The sequence below is a fragment of the Mustela lutreola genome, chromosome 5 (genome assembly GCF_030435805.1).
Source record: "Mustela lutreola isolate mMusLut2 chromosome 5, mMusLut2.pri, whole genome shotgun sequence".
In the NCBI taxonomy this organism is placed as follows: Eukaryota; Metazoa; Chordata; class Mammalia; order Carnivora; family Mustelidae; genus Mustela; species Mustela lutreola.
The window spans coordinates 96,412,516-96,427,934 of NC_081294.1; the positions used below are offsets into that span (position 1 = coordinate 96,412,516).

The 15,419-nt window shown below is 41.2% G+C and overlaps 1 pseudogene; it reads left to right on the plus strand.

Moving 5' to 3' along the window:
* The first annotated feature begins 983 nt into the window (after positions 1 to 983).
* LOC131831165 (B-cell CLL/lymphoma 9 protein-like) lies at positions 984 to 8,753 on the plus strand (annotated as a pseudogene).
* Positions 8,754 to 15,419: the final 6,666 nt, after the last annotated feature.

Consider the following 15,419-nt stretch of genomic DNA (forward strand, 5'->3'; position numbering starts at 1 on the left):
TTTAAAGATTTTATTTGTTTATTTGATAGACAGAGATCACAAGTAGGCAGGGGGGGGTGGGGAGGCAGCCTTCCCACTGAGCAGAGAGCCTGATGTGGGGCTCGATCCCAGGACCCTGAGATCATGACCTGAGCTGAAGGCAGAGGCTTTAACCCACTGAGCCACCCAGGTGTTTTTAGAAAATGATACATCTTTACTTCACAATTTGGAAAATGGAGGAGAGTATACCAGCATCTAACAAACTAAGAAACACAACCCAGCAAAGCTTTCCTCTCCCCCTGGAATGTTGATGTTAGGTCTTTTACTCCTTCTCATCTTTCACAATAGATGGAGGCTCTGCCTTCCTTTAGTTTACAAAACTGGGATCATCCCTTGTGTTCATGGGGTTACAGCTATAAGTTGCTCTTTTCGCAATAACAGTATGAAGTAAACACATTCTTGTGTCTACAAAAACTTTCTGTGACATCATTTTTAATGGCTGTAGAGGCTTCCACATGTTGAGAGAACACATTTATTTGGAGGCTGATCTTTTGAGACTGCCCTTTAGGAACTTGAACTCCTCCTTAGCACCTTTGTCAGAATTGAAGAAAGGAAAAAGGGGAGTGGGTGGGCAGGGAAGAAGCGAGGGAGGGAGAGATCCATTAAGACTCAAATCACTTTCCTTTGTAAAGTGGTGAAAGGTTTGGTGCCGGAAAATGGTAAAGCCACATGATAGTCTTCTCCAGCCCAGTCAGAGAGGCAGCGAGGCAACTGAGTGGGAGTCTGATGTGGCCACGGGCCGGCAGGATCCCTGTCTGTGCTGGCGGCAGCCTGTGGTCCTGGGGAATTGCCTCAGGCACGGGACCGCCTGGTAACAATTTGGGAGTTGACAGCATGTGTTCCTGGTGCAGAACCACCACACGCATGCCCTATCTTGATTAATTGGGTTGTTTGATCTCAGACATTCTCCTGTCACAGAACGTTCTGTGCTTGTGCTAGCGATAATGAGTTACCCTGGGGATAACCTCTTCAGAACTAATAAATCTCTAACTCTTAGAGTGGTGAATACATCAGCCCTTGTCTAAAGATACAAAGCGATACATTAATAACATTTAATATTATAACATTTGTGTCTGGATGGGAATGAGAGGCTGTATGTTAGCAACTAATCCCTTTGTTTATGTCATTAATGAATGAGATTAGAGTTGGATTTAAGGATTTGTTAAATGACAAAGTCCAGTGACCTTAATTACTCTAATCTTATCTGACCTAGATGAATGAGATGCTTTTCTAGCACATAAAATGGTAAGCATTGTTACCTAAATGCCTAAACTGCTGGTGAGATCTCTAATGTTAACAACAAAAGTGGAATGAGAAATGTTGAAACATAGACTAATTTATACATAAATCTCCAAAAAGAAAACTAAAGGACCTCAGATCTGGGCCACATAACACATCCCTTCAGTCCTTCTCTAATTTCTGAATAAAAATCACTTTCTTACCCCGACTATAGAAGGGTTTTACTTACCCACTGTGAAGACAACAGATGATGAAAAAAAAAAAACTTGTAGAGAGAAAGTAAACAAATCCACCTTCTAATTACCCAAATATAACCAATGTTCACATTTTGATTTATTTCTTCTAGCATATTTTCTATTAAAAATATATATATGGTTTCTTAATATTTTATGTGTGTGTGTGTGTTTGTGTGTGTGTTTATATATATATATATATATATATATATATATATATATGTATTTTCCTAATATGTAGGAATGGGGGCATGTTATACGTATTATTAATAACATTCTCTTTTTCGGATGAACAATATGTCTTGGGCCAGTATTGTTCTTCTTCCTCCCTTCAGAACACAGAGACTTAATTGCTTTTGTTTGTCTTCAGAGCAGCTGCTACTGCCCCAGCTTCTTGAGGGCTGTCCCCCAGACTCACTGCAGAAGACAATAAAGCCTCCCAGATCCCACTTTCCTCACTGTGTGTGAAGGTCACCACATAGACCATTGTTAAAGATTTCACTGCTAATTAAGTAGGAAAACAGATGAAGGAAGAATAGACAACACAGTAGGTTCTAAAGGTCTGACGTCCTAGACTTTCCTGGTTCCCTGGCTGGGTGGTCCCTGTGTGGCATGAAAAGCTTGTTTGTCATCTTTGGTCTTGGGAAGAAAATTCAGTGACTTCCCCTCACTTATGCCCTTTTCTACCTTCAGCCTCTATAGATTCTCAGACTACCTGGGAGAAGATCCAGTTGCTTTTTACTTTGTTTTGCTTTTAAATATTCTTTTTTTTGGGGTAAAAGACACACCATATGAAATTTACCCTTTTGTCATTTGTAAGTGTACAGTTCAGGGTCATGAAGTACATTCACCATGTCTTCAAAAACATTCACCATACATTCAAGGACATTGTTGTGCAACTATCACTACCATCCATCTCTATAACAGGTTTCCTTTGCCCCAACTGAAACTCTGCACTGTTAAACAATACTCTCCATTCTCCTCTTCCCCCCAGGACCTGGCAACCCCAGTTCTACTTTTTGACTCCCCCAGTTTGACTATGCTAAGTACCTCGTGTAAGTGGAATCATACAGTATTTGTTCTTTTATGAATGGCTTATTTCACTTAGTATGTCTTCAAGGTCCATTCAAGCTGTGGCATATACCAGAATTCCCTTCCCTTTAAAGCTGCATAACATTCCATTGTATGGAATATACCACATTTTTCAATCCGTTCATTCATCAGTGGATACTTGTGTTGCTTCTACCTTTTAGCTATTGTGAATAATAATGCTTTGAAAATGGGTGTACAGGTATCTCTTTGAGTTGCGGCTTTCAGTTCTTTCAATCCAGTGAACTGTTGGATCATGTGCTAATTCTGTTTTTCAGTGTTTGAGGAACCACCATACTGTGTTCTATAGAGTCTATTCTATTTTACATTCCCATTAGGGATGAGGCTTCTAATTTTTCCCTTGCCAAACATGTTATTATTCTGGGGGCTTCTGGTTGGTGGTGTTTGCTTGTTTTAATTATGTTAGTCACCATATAGTATCATTGGTTTTTAATGTAACATTCCATGATTCATTGTTTTAGTAGAACACCCAGTGTTCCATGCAATACATGCCCTCCTTAATACCCATCATTGGTTAACCCATCCTCCCACCCCCCTCCCCTCTGAAACCCTCAGTTTGTTTCCCAGAGTCCAGAGTCTCTCATGGTTCATCTCCCCCTCTGATTTTCCCCCTTCATTTTTTTCTTCTCTTTATGTCCTCCATGCCATTGATTATGTTCCACATATAAGTGAAACCATATGATAATTATCTTTGTCTGCTTGACTTATTTCACTTAGCATTATCCTCTCCAGTTCTATCCATGTCGATGCAAATGGTAGGTATTCATCCTTTCTGATGGCCGAGTAATATTCCATTGCCTATATGGACCACATCTTCTCCGTTGAAGATGTCTGTTGAATGGCATCTTGGCTCTTTCCACAGTTTGGCTATTATGGACATTGCAGTGTTGTTTTTGATAGTAGCTATCCCAATGAGTATGAGGTGGGTATATTTTTGTGGTTCTGATTGTCATTTTTTCTAATGATTGGTGATTCTGAGCATCTTTTCATGTGGTCATTGGCCATTTGGGGATCTTCTTTGGTGAAATGTCTATTTGAGTCATTTGCTTATTTTTAAATTGTTTGGTTTTTTGGTTGTTGTTTTGCTTTGCTTTGTTTTTTAACTTCACTTCTATTATAAATTGATACTTTTATAAAATACAGTAAAATCACTATCTGTGAATTACTGGATACCAAAATGAAGGATGTTAAGTCCTAGGACATCTATTTCTAGCTATAATGAAGTAAGAGGGATCACTTTAGCCCTCCACCTGAAATAATTAGGAAACCAGCAGAATATATGAAATAATGGTTTTCAGATATTGGACAAAAGTCCCTTTAGGAATATGATCCTTCCACAGTAGGGAAACAAACACAGTGAGTCCTTTTTGGAGGCAGCCCAAAAGCATGCTTGAGAAGATCAAACTGATCACTGGTAACATACCTGTATTTCAGAGCAAAGTTGACTGCTGTATAAAGGAATATGGCTAACGCCAGCACCCAACAATGAAAATTCACACTCTCTACAGTCCAATTAAAAAGTTACAAGGTATGCAAAGAGGTAGGAAATGTGATGTAGAAGCAGAAAGAAAAAAAAAATCAACTATTAGAAGATGAACAATAATAAAAATGAAATAGAAAAATGTGACACATAAAATATAAACCCCATTTTAAAAATATTAAATTTAATAGATAAAACTTCACTCCATCAGATTGCTATAATAGTTTTTCAGTGCTTATTCTCAAGTTCTGTACATATCACTCCATGGACTGGTAACAATTCACCGGCTATCACCCAGGCCATTGAGAAAATTTGCTCTAGCTCTGCTTAGACCTTTTTTTTTTTTTTTTTTAAACTCCAAGAAGATTGACTTGGATATGTGGTTAGGGCAAAAACCACTTTTGACTACATTGCCATCCAAGAACCTTCATGTCTCTAAGTGAATAATGTATCTCAAGGAATTCCAGACGGAGTGGCTCCTGCCTCACTGGGTTTTCAGCACCATGCCAGACCCTGAGGGAGCATCTGAGGTGCGGTCCTTAGAGTGAAGTGTGGCAGGGAAGTTTATGAGAAGCCTAATTAACATTGTCATTTTAGATATGTAGAGGCCCAAGGTTTTAAGTAAAACACTTCTGAGCCTAATTATTTTTTATTTTAGCATGAACTTTAGAGGAAACTGTACTAAGTCATTTTGGGAATAGCTCCTCGGTTCGCAAGATGCTGAGAACTAATTATTAAATTGTATGCATATTGTAACTGCACAGTTTAAAGACATGATAGGAAGCGCCATCTTGAAACTCTCACCAGCTAGCTCTGTGAGCCAAATGTCCATGGATACATTGTTCCAGATGAGAATGGAGTATTTTGGGTTCTGTTAATTAGTAGCTTTCCTTTATAGTCTTGAAGATTGCTGCTCAGCCTGTCCAGGTCACTAGTTAACTAATAAATGTTAACTATCTATATAACTCCATGTCTGTTCATATTTACTTATTCTCTCATTTATTCAGATCTGCTCAAGAAATGTATAGTATCTAAGTGATTCATTTAAAAATTATACAGTTGGCCTTTCTAAATTAAAAGATCTGATATAATTTTATAGGATATAGACCTATTGAATTCAAGTTAGGTAGTTTTTATTATTTTCTGTGGCAAAAGCACATCTGTCTAAGGGCAAGCAATTGAGACCTTACGTGTGGACTTTGGAGTCATTTGGCAAGAGCTAGTTGCCTAAAAATGACTTTATCATCTACGGAGGTTTACCATCCCCTTTGGTTTCCCTCAGAATTATTTGTGTCCATTTCCTGTGATGGGGCCATTTTGGTATGTTGGTGAGGAAACAGGTGGCAGAGCACTGAGTGATGTCTGTCTTGATTGAGCTTTAAGTCACAAGTCAGGCTCTGCACTGGGTGTAGAGCCTACTTAAGATTCTCTCTCACCTTTTCTCTCTCCTCACCCTACCACCTCTCTCTCACACAAAAAAAAAAAAAAAAAAAAAAGAGTAAAAGAGGAAAAATAGTCTTTTCATTTTATAATATCAAGTCCATATCCTTTTATCCTGCTGTGCAAAATAGAATCTCATGGTGATTACAATCACATCTTAGAGGATGCTCTGCCAAAGTACATGAAGACATGTCCCTGACTTGGGCATTTGTATCTGAAACTCTTGCTGAGTGCCCAGCCTGGTTGCAGACAATTGTTAGCACACCTGGGAAACAGCACCTTTCCTGTTCTTAGTGGGACACTGATTGGTGAGTCACTAAGTTTCTCTTTGAATTTCAGTTGGTGTTCCCTAAATACATGCGGATGCTTCTCATGAAGTGACAAGTAGCCTCTAGGGATGAATATTCTGGTTATTTTGGTAACAGTAAATAAAATTACTTTGAAATGGATTGGAAGTTTTGTCTATGGAGGAGGAACCCTTAGTTATCCTTAGACTTGGATAAATTGGCTTTCTGAAATGAGAATATAATATTCCTAAGAGAATGAGTGTCTTTCTCATTTCATTTAAATAAATCACTTTCATTTTTTTTTAAATTTATTTATTTATTTGACAGACAGAGATTAAAGGTAGGCAGCGAGGCAGGCAGGGGGGTGGGAAACAGGCTCCCCACTGAAGCAGAGAGCCTGATGCGGGACTTGATCCCAGGACGCTGGGATCATGACCTGAGCCAAAGGCAGCGGATTAACCCACTGAGCCACTCAGTTACCCAAATAACTTTCATTTAAAAATAATCACTGAGGGGGATAGAGGTGAATTCTTGTGTTAAAATAGAGGTGGCCAAAAATTGGATTATAAGGACTCAAATTTTTTTTTCCTGCCTTCTTCCTTTCCTCTTTGGCGTTCTCTGAACTTCTGTTATTGGTCACTTTTTTTGTTGTTGTTGTTCTGCCTTTGTCCTCTCTTGACACCCTCAGCCAATCCCTTGGTTTCAAATATCACCACTGCTTTGTAAAAGACAATCAAATCTTTCTTTGTACCTATGGACTTCCTGTTATATGAGTTAATAAATCTCTATCAGCAAAGCCATCTTGATTTGGTTTTCTCTTACTTACATCCAAAAGAATCTCTTTTTCTTTTAAATAGTAATGGGAGAGTGAATCACTCTGAAGCCAAGTCATGATCATGTCAATCTCATGTGCAGTAGTTACATCTTTTATAGTTCCTGACTCCCTACCAAAACACTGCAAATTTAGTCCCAACTTGCCTTTCCAAGCTCATTTCTTTTTTTTTTTTTTTTTAGATTAGTTTATTTACTTTAGAGAATGAAAGAGAGAGAACATGCATTTATGAGAGGTCATGCATGGGCGGGGGGAGAGAGGGGCAGAGGGAGAGAATCTCAAGCAGACTCCTGGCTGAGCGGGGAGATTGAGGCAGAGCTCAATCTCATGACCCTGAGATCATGACCTGAACTGAAACCAAGAGTCAGATACTTAACCAACTAAATCACCCAAGTGCCTCCAACCTCATTCTTATATGCTTCATTTACAAGGTCCCTTCCAGTAGTTAAAAACACTTTAAGAGTGGCAGGGGCTTGGAGAGGAGGGGATGCTGGCCTAGCAGCTGGCTAGGCCCTGGACCTAAGCCAGCTGCCCTTTCCCTGCCCTGACTCCACCTCCAGAGACTGAATGCGGAACTGGCTGGTGTTGGCCCAATTTTGCCTAGAAACTCATTTCTGTTTGGGAGGTGGAGATTATCTTAGAAAGTTATTCTGTGTCCCATTGTAGAAAAAGAACAAATCAAATGTTCTCAAATGTGTGGATTGCCTTTGAGAATGATTCCTGGACCCCTAAGCTGTAGGATCAACAAGGTCTCTGTATTGTTGTGCCCTCAAGAAACAAGATTCTCCTGTGTCAGCAGGAGGCTCATCTAGAGAATGGTATAGCAGCAATACCAACTTCAGTGCACATAGGAACAAAGAGGAACAAGGCATTTAGGTGGCTAGCATGAGGGGACATACCCAAAGAGCATCAGCTCACTGTCACATAGCTGTTTCTGCTGCCGTCTGAAAAGAACGCAGAGACCCTGTTCTGTCTGTGACTGCAAGCTCAGGGTTTCAGTCAATTCCAGTAACCCTAAAGAGAGAAACTCCCCATCATAAGAGAGAGTTAAAACCCAAGTTAAAGTAGGAGGTGACGGGTGCTACTCCTACAGTGATATCCCCTTCTGCAAAACACTGCCTAGTTCCTAAATTCTATGCAGATTAAACCTGGAAACTAGCCAGTTAACCCCAGTCTCCTTCCCCTTCTCCTTGTGTCTCTAAGAGTGGGAGCCATACCCCTCAAGCACTCGTTGGATCAAATGAGATCATGGGCCTGAAGAATGGAACTGGAAATGGTGCCAAGGAAGCAAGATATTTTCATCCACTCCTTTTGTCAGAGAGCTCCCAGGACTAAAGAAAGTAATTATGCTGACCACAGGAAGTCCCAGGATTCTTAGCACATTGATGACTCTATTAAATTCCATGATCCACAGGTCTTCCAGACTTTCCCATAGCCAGACTTGTCCAAATCCCACACGTGCTCAGAAAATGTTAGCCCAAATGGTGCATATATTTACAGACTACAGAAGCTGCACTGAAGTCAAGTTGAAACTGCCACTCCTTTCCAAATCCAGGAAATCCCTAGGACCAAGACAGAGAGAACCAAAGCCCCTCTGAACACACAGATAGCTGCCTTTGGAATGATCCAAAACCTCTCCTACAACAGCCCCCAATTCCAGCCAACCAGGGCCGTATTCCTCTCTGAATGACAACTGCCTGTAACTCTGCATTCTGGCACCAGCACCCAGACCTGTTGCTGCCATGTGTCCGCTGGCCTAGGACAGGCCTGTAGAAAGCAAACTGATAGAATGTAGCTTGGTCAGCTCTACTCCACTGCTCCTACATGGTATTGGGACAAATAAATTTGACACCTCCAAACCAAGCAGTTTCTTTTGACTCCTACCAGGGCAATAGCTCTTTGGAAAATCCTTATATCTTCTGTTGGGTGGAGATCCCCCTACCCTGGGAGAGAATCCTGATGGACCATCTCATGAGCAGCTAGAATATCATTAGCTTTCCTTTCAAATTCTCAGAAATAGGCAACATGTGCTTTTACCTAATGAGAAAGTATTCACAGTAGCACAAACGATGCAGAATGCTGGGGTGTTATAGGGAACTTCCAAGAAACTGTAACTTAGATTTATACAGGTCATAATGATTCAAAATCAATACCTGGTTAAGGGACTTGGGGCCCTCACCGATATGGGGGCTCTGCTTGTCCTTTCAGGATACAGACATGTGTCCTATTCTGCAGCTAATATGGTTCTACATCCAATGAACTCCCATGTAGGCCCATAATATCCAAACACCCAGGTCATATAGCTCCTGAGCAAAGAGTTCGGCCATAATTTCAGGAGGCATTTTTATAAAGAGTAGTAGAGGAATCAGGGACAAATGGTTATGCCACAGTACTCCCTCCAGGTCTGAATGTTTATTGAAATGGATTTGCAAATTGAGTCAGGAGTTCTTTGATAGTAGCTGACTCCCAATGAAAGCTAGGTACCAGGGCAAGAAAAGCCATCTTTTGATAGTATTGCTATGCCACATTCTCTGCCCCTAGGGCCATTACCCTCAACCCCAACATGTCAGGGGACAGATAGGCCTCCTTGGATTTGCAGGGATGATAAGCTCAGAAATAGAAGGGACAGATGTCCCCAGTTGTGCACCTAGACCTGATCTTTCTCAAGCCCAGCATGGAGATGACCAGGATGATCCTAGGATTTCAATGAACATTCCATTTTCTCTCTAAGTTTTCCCAGTGATAACTTTCTAAAAGAAATTCCCCACAGATGGGCCCTGGTTGGGCTTTGAGTTTGGGATGGTCCTTAATGTCATAAAGGGAGATGTCAATTTAAACATCAACACAGGATCCAACTCTCAGATGATACCTTAAAAGATGAGAGGCTTGGTGTGCCCTGGAGAGATGATGAATTACACTCAGGTGGCTCCAAGATGCTCTTTGCTTAGCAGAGGATGATTCCCAGCCATATGGTGAGCACCCCGCAAGAGGAAGGCATGGGCCTCAGGCCATTCTTTCCTGTGTCTCAGGAGGCAGCAATGGTTTTGCAAAATCTCAGCCAGTCAGACCCACCTAAGGATTAATGGCCAGCTTTGTCATAGTTGCTGCTACTTGTCAGTTCTTCTAGAAACTCCATTAGCTTCCATACAGATACCCCAGTTTGACACATCCAGGGCAGAAGCCTATGAATAAATCCGTGGCAAGCCACCATGTGCATTCTGCTCATATTATTTCTCTGAAACCTCCCACCTTGTGTAGCCCTGTCATCAGTGCCAAACTTGCCACTGGGGAACCTCAAGCTCTTCCAAATTCCATTGTATTGTGGTGAGCCTGATGGTAAGCTCAGACACTAATACTTTCATTAAATATCACCATCTTAGGGTTTGCTGCTGCTCTGCTTGTTTGCTTCTGTGAATATCCAGATGTCTTCTCTCTGGTACAGCTTGCCTCCAGAGCCTTTCCTTTCCCAGACCTGCTCTCCATTATAATGAATTGAATATCCAAGTTTGCAGTGCCCACTTCTACCTGATTATACCATCATACCATCAAGATTGCAGTTGACTTAGATGACAACTCCCCTCTAACTCTTACACCCAACTTGCCATCAGTGAATAGCATGCCAGGAATGGGCGTTAGTACACAAAATCCTCAAATTTCATGTTCTAATGCCAACTGTCAGTCCAGTGGGAATGACCCAGCCACTTCTCACTCCAGCCCTATAATCTGCCTGAATACCATGGGAACCAACATGTTTTTCAGTGGGGCTTGATTTGATGTCACACAAACCTACAATGAGTCATGAGAGCAGGTGCCATTTCCTTACCACAACCCCAGTAGGGGCAGAGGAATTTCCCAAAACACAGTGGTATCCCAGAAGAAGGCACACATGACCATCCCAATAACCTGCCTCAAAATTCAGCAGAGGCAGCACCTTACAAATCTGGAGGCCCTAGGGGTCCTGACTCCTTCACTATGCTGAGGAATTGTGTGCCTTCTATGTTTATGGACCCTGATCTCTAGGTTACAGAGTGTCTAAGGCCATTAGAAGTGGCCTTTAGCATTCCATCTGAGAAGTCCAGCCAGATACTGAAATTGTTCCCATAAAGGGAAGTACCAGGCTATGCACAGCACTGGGTTCCTAGACTTGGGTTTTTGCACAGAGGATAATGGCAAACCAACCTTCAGAATGGCACTAGCATTACCTGGCAGGGTGGGGCTGGGGTCAGTAGATGTTCTGGCCACCCTTCTGGGTAAAGGCACATCCATGCCACACCTCAGCCCAGTGAGGTCACTGACCTCTCTCAAGTAAGACCTAACTATTACTAAAATGCACCCCCCCCCAAAAAAAAGGAAAGAAGAAAAAAGAACTAAGTTATTAACAAGTTGGGTGTAGGGTAGGGATAGCAAGAACATCTTTCTTTTTAAAAAATCTTGAATTTTTAAACTTCTGTTTTTCAGTTTACAAGCTCCTCAACACTGTCGGTCTCTTTAAATATACAAATATAGCTCCTTCACCCTTTGCCATCTGCTCAACTAAGTGTTTCCTTCCCTTATGCCTGCCCCACAGCCTCACACCCCACCCCACACCCCTTCTGCTCCCTTCCTGCTTCCCTCCCCCCTCTTCCTGGCAGCTCTTGTGGGGACAAAAGCAGCAGTCTCAGCTTCCCAGCTGCAGTGTCCTCCCAGTTTGGGGAGGGGGACTGAGGTCTGACCTTGGGCTCTCTATGGCTTCTCTGTCCCCTGTGACTTTTTATTCACCAGTATGCCCTTCTTTCCCGCCAACTCTTGTTCTCTGTTCTCCTTTTTGTCAGAATTCCGAGGTGAATTTTATTAATGTGGGAGTGGAACAGATGCTAAACGTTATCCAGGATTTTGTTTTTGTTTTTGTATTTTTGAATTTTGTGGTTACTTCTCTTTCTTCCTCCTCCTACGCACAAAACATTGTGTGTAACTTCCATTAAATTTGGTATAAAACCACTTGCTGGGGCTGTGACATCAGAAAAGGGAAATATATTGTTTCTTACAAGACTTTTTAAAGAAGAATACTTTAAGGCTCAGTCAAAAAATGACTTTCATGAGACTCTTCCTGATCTCCCTGGAAAGACCAAATGTCATTTTCCCTTGGAACTTGCTATGGTACTGACATCTAACACTTTCTTCTGTCCTTTTTTTTTTTTTTTTTTTCCTTTTTTCCTTTGTTTAAACATCTTTCCTGTAAGTTGAAACTACATCAGAGCTGGGTCTGAGTCTGATTCAACTTTGGATGCTCCACGTCCAAAGTTTTTTTTTAACATATAGATGTTTTGCATATACATGTTCATTGAATGTTAGGCAGATGCGTAAAATTTTTTCTTTAACCACTTTAAAGTATCCATCACATGGGGAATGGTGGAGGGAGCAATTAAAACAAGTTGGGACATGGTACTCAGTTTATGAAATTAGAAAAAAAAAAAAAAAGTAGCCTGGAGGAGGACATAACCTGAGCTATAAATAGCTTCAGAGAAACCAGGGAGCAGAAGATAGAGGCATTTCCATGAGCTTACAAAGTGCTGAGGGGAAGAAGCTAGCATTCCTTAAAAGGTAAGAAAAGTTTATCAAGATGAGGGCCTACTGTGTGACTTCATTAATTCAGGCTGCTGTCACAAAATACCACAGTAGACTCAGTGGCTTTAAGAAACATTTGTTTCTCACAGTTCTGGAGGTTGGAGGTCCAACACCAAGGCTCCAGCAGATTTGGTGTCTGATGTTGTCTGCTTCTTGGGTCACAGATGGTGGTCCCCTTCCTCTGTCCTCACAGGGATGAAGGGGTTGACGGGGGTATCTCTTTTATGAAAGCACTAATCCCACTCATGAAGGGTCCACCTTCATGACCAGCCCACCTCTCACAGACCTTACCTCCTAATACCAGCACACAGGGAAGTAGGTTTCGGCAGGAGAATTTGGAGGGGACACACACACTCAGTCTGTAGCACCGTGGTTCTGCTCTGAGCCAGGTCAGATCAAGGGACATGTGGAGAGCCATCCTGATGATATAGCCCTATGCTACCAGTGGATCCTCTTGAAGCTGTGGAAACAAATCTTTTTGCTTGATACAGATCTTTTACACAGTGTCCCTCAGGAGAAGTTAGAGGTGAAAATTTTATCAGGTCCTGTGGCATTCTAAGATGACTCTCTTGTGGCATCCCCAAATTATTTTCTTAATCAGAGCAGCTTGTTTTGGCCATCCCCTTCTTTGTTAAGTGAGGACTTAGAAGTATAATTGTCTATGGAGAAGAGAAAAAGGCCTCTGTGTGTCTCCATTTAAGAAAATACAGTTGGGACGCCTGGGTGGCTGAGTTGGTTAAACAGCTGCCTTTGGCTCAGGTCATGATCCCAGCGTCCTGGGATCAAGTCCCACATCGCGCTCCTTGCTTGGCAGGGAGCCTGCTTCTCCCTCTGCCTCTGCCTGCCACTCTGTCTGCCTGTGCTCGCTCGCGCTCCCTCTCTCTCTCTGATAAATAAATAAAATCTTAAAAAAAAGAAAAGAAAATACAGTTGACCCTTGAACAGCAAAGTTTAAACTTTGTGGGTCCAATGATAGGCAGATCCCCCCCCCCCAATCAAAGCAGTGTAGTGCTGTAAATGTATCTTCCCTCCCTTATGATTTTCTTAATGAGAGTTTTTCTCCAGCTTACTTTACTATAATATGATAAGAATATTATATATATATATGTGTGTGTGCATATATATCTCATGCAAAATATGTGCTAATCGACTGTTTCTGTTATCAGTAAGGCTTACTGGTAGTAAAATTTTTGGAGAGTCAGAAGTAGTATGTGCTCTAGGTAGTTACAGACAAATGGGCACAATAAATACATGTTTTTAAGAAATTTCATGTCCAAGATTCTTAGCTTCTAAATGCACTGGTAATGAGGAAGCCCCATGGCATTGATGTGGGGCACCAAATGCAAGCAACCACCAATTCACCAGAGATTTTGTCCCTCTCCTGAGTTTAATGCTCTCTATTTATTCATGGGTGCACTTCACTTTAAATAAATACAACTTAAGAAAATTTCAACTTGCCGAATAGAAAAGCTGACAAAATGTTATCTGCTAAAGGAAGGGATCCTTTACCATGCCAGTGCTTAAAATAACAAGCTACTTTAAAACATCTTAAAGTTTGAAAAAATTATTTCTCAGGAACTCTGGGCTTTCTGGAAATGTGATGATATACCTCTATATAAGTCTATATAATAGACTTATTATATAGAGGTATTGATACCTCTATATAATAAGTCTCTTCATTGCTCTTGCATGGACCTTGACAATTTCTGAAGCTAGTGGGAAGTAGTGTAAACAGCTGTGTCTTATATTCTGTGGCTCATAAGTCCAAAATAAGAAACCTAAGAGAAAGAAATAACTACTCTAGCACTGATATGCTATGAATTCCTTTTTGGCCTCAAAAAAGCTATTTTATTTTGTTCACAGACAACCGTATTAAGCAGCCTACTCCAGGTAAAGTAGTTTGGGTTTCTGTGAAAATACCACTGGGTCTGGCAGAGAGGACAGAGGAAAATCGGATCATCAGAGAATTTCGCAGTTTAAATGGTCCTTAGCATTCTCTTACTCAACCCAAGTCCTTCATATCATAGATGCAGAAAGTATGGTGGGCATCCTAGTTCTGTCTGCCTTGCATTTTGTCTTTGTTCTCCAGTCAGCATTAAAAGATGGGTCCACTTCCAATGAAGAGTTCACAAGGTTTCTGGAATTATTTGCATCATTAGTAAAAGACTTGTGAGGCAGCTCCTCTGAAGTTTCTTATCTTAGGTCACCCTAGGGACACACACTTTTCTCATGTCCAGTGGGTACCAGGGAAAAGCAGTGCATCATATGAATTTAAAGAATGCTACACCTTTATGACTATCATCAAATAAAGCAAGTTTTCATTTTTTGTTTGTTTTGATTCACTTTGCTTTGGCCCAGGGTGGGATGGAACTGAGAATGGAATTACCAATTAAGTGGCAAAATCATGCATTGACAAACATACAATTTAAATGTAGCCTTGAATGTGAGTTAGTCTTCACAATGTCTAAGTCACACCGCCCTTCCTTCTATAGTCCACCCTAGAAAAGTGAAAGATAAAACAGTCTCTGGGTTGAGATCTAGGTCTTCCACTCTGATCCACAAGGATGAAGAATTTGTTGCAGTGGCTTGTTATAGAGACATGTTCTGTCTGGAAAATAACAAATAAGATATTTCTGTTAAAAATAGCTACAGAGATTAGTGGTAGATAAATCTGATTAAGTTTGGAATCTGGGTTAACTTCATATGAGGGTTCCAGGAGTTCTGAGGCATAAGGACAGATTGCAGAAATATTTGGAGGGTAAGAGCTCATCAAAATCAGAAAAAAAAAATACATGGGCTTTAAGGTCTTTTCAAACATATGCACACATGAATGCACACACATGTATGCATGTATACATGTATGCATACATGTGTGTAGACATATATAGAAATCTTTATCCATATATATTTGGGAACAGTGCATGGCCAAGGATTTAAGCTTTCAGAGACTCGTATCTTGTCCACCTCTGTGGGAGAAGAGAACGCTATACTGATCCCTGCTCATTGGAGCAAGCAGACCAGACAGAAGAGCCCACTGTGCTTTCTCAATTGACTCCCCTAAAACAGGGAGCTATCACAGGGAGCTAAAACAGGGAGGCGACCTGTCCTGGGTCAAACCAGTCTCCCCATCATAGTGTTACGTGGCGTACTGGAAT